Genomic DNA, 1,839 nt, shown 5'->3' with positions numbered 1-1,839 from the left:
TTTGAACCCAACTCCCAAGCACTGTGAGGCCCAAATCAATGCCCACCTTCTCTGAAAGTCTTTTTCCACTCAGATGATATGCCTTTCTCTCATCAGCACACGCAGCTCTTACTGTCTGAAGGTTCCTTTGGACTTGATCATATCCTTCCTTGTGGCCTGTTCCCCATAGCTTGATGCCTAGCCCTGTCAAATTGTCCCTTTGCTTCTTAGTTTAGCACATATACATGTTCTACCACTGAAACACACTCCTTTGTACCGTCCATAAAGTAATGGAGTGAACATAGTGGAAACTCAATAACCAGTTTTTAAATAAATTTTCAATTACACACTAGGAAAAATTAGGATAGTGTTACTAAGCTCTGCAGGACAGAGCTAACAATAAAATGAGCTCAAAATTGAGACCTCAGAACACTTCCTCAGTCCCACATAGATTTCCTGCTGGTGTAAAAGTCCCACATTCTCCATTGCCAATTCATTGGATTGCTCTGTACAAATCTATTTCATCCCTTTTCCTCTCAAGGATACATTCTGTCCCCCAAAGGCAATAGCTGTGGATAGCTTGGGACAGCATTCACTGAGGACAGACTTAGATGCCCAGTGGGCAGCCAGCCAGGAATTGCAGCTTGAGTGACATTTTTTTCTGCTTGGCAAAGAAAAAGTTGCTTCACCACCCCAATACTCAAACACCAGTTCACCCAGTTGGTGAAGGCTTCTTGCTATTTTATTAAAATTTTATACTGCTGAAAACTCATATAGTAGTTACTCCCCTAGAGTTTGGTTTGTGATAATGGCTATTTCCAAAGTATACAAAAGAGCTAAAATTATGTTTCTATGAGTGAATTTTCAAAAAGGATCAGCAATTCCACAGGTTACTCCGGCTTTTTTCCCCATCTGCTGTGACAGCAGGTGTGATTTCACAAGCCCACTCCCATCAATCATCCTCTCCAACCTGTCTCTGGTGCCTGACAAGGTGTTTATGTGCATTACATGGAAACCATCACTGGATCTTGGGAACAAACAAGGCTGCCTTTCAACAATACTCTGAAGGAAGACTTCCATGGAAACCCAGGTACCCTTTTCAGGTGGGTGATCCATTCAATCAGCACAGTCACTTTCTTCCAGGGTTTGCAAACCAAAGCACTTCTGGGGTGAGACAGGTGCAATAAAGGTATGGAGCATCCTTGTGTAAAATAACAGTGAGTGGACAAAACTAGACAAAATGGATAGCACATCCTCTATCTAAAAAGTACTTTATCGCTTCTCGGCCTTTTGGCTAAGATCAAGTGTAAAAGTACTTTGCATTTGCTTTGCATAAAAATGTGCTGGCTAAACACAAGTTTTTTACGGCATAATGTGGCCACCAGTTTTTAATCTCTATGCATTTATTAAGTCAGTATCCACACTTAAAACCCAAGCACCGATGCTTTTCAAAAGACCTTAGAATTCATAAAAAATTGGGGATAGCTGGAGCTGGAAATAATCATAGAATTTATTTCTTTCAACTTCATCTTGTCCAAGTAAGGAAACTGAAGCCCTGAAGACTGATAAACCAGTCAAAGTATACACAGCAAGAACATAGGAGAGTCGGGCCGGGGATTTAACTCAGTGGTTCCACCGCCTGGCTCGCAAGCTCAAGGACCAGAGTTCAATCCCCGGTACAAAAAAAAAAAGAATGTAGGAGAGTTAATACAAAATTCCAGTCCCCAATCCCAAGTTTTTCACCTACTTGCCATTGCTTTTCCTAATGCAATGGTAACACAACCATACTTGATGTGATTTTGTACAAATATTCCCTTTAAAAGCTTATTGCAATATATTAACAATAGTAAGTTTCAAATG

The 1,839-nt window shown here is 40.7% G+C and overlaps 1 pseudogene; it reads left to right on the top strand.

Annotated features, from left to right (window-relative positions):
• Window positions 1-1,253: 1,253 nt before the first annotated feature.
• LOC147830459 (U2 spliceosomal RNA) lies at window positions 1,254-1,414 on the top strand (annotated as a pseudogene).
• Window positions 1,415-1,839: the final 425 nt, after the last annotated feature.

This window comes from Heterocephalus glaber, unplaced genomic scaffold (genome assembly GCF_053883595.1).
Source record: "Heterocephalus glaber isolate CG9 unplaced genomic scaffold, H.glaber_assembly_v1.0 deba00000122, whole genome shotgun sequence".
Lineage (NCBI taxonomy): Eukaryota > Metazoa > Chordata > Mammalia > Rodentia > Bathyergidae > Heterocephalus > Heterocephalus glaber.
This window is presented reverse-complemented; position numbering and strand designations above follow the sequence as displayed.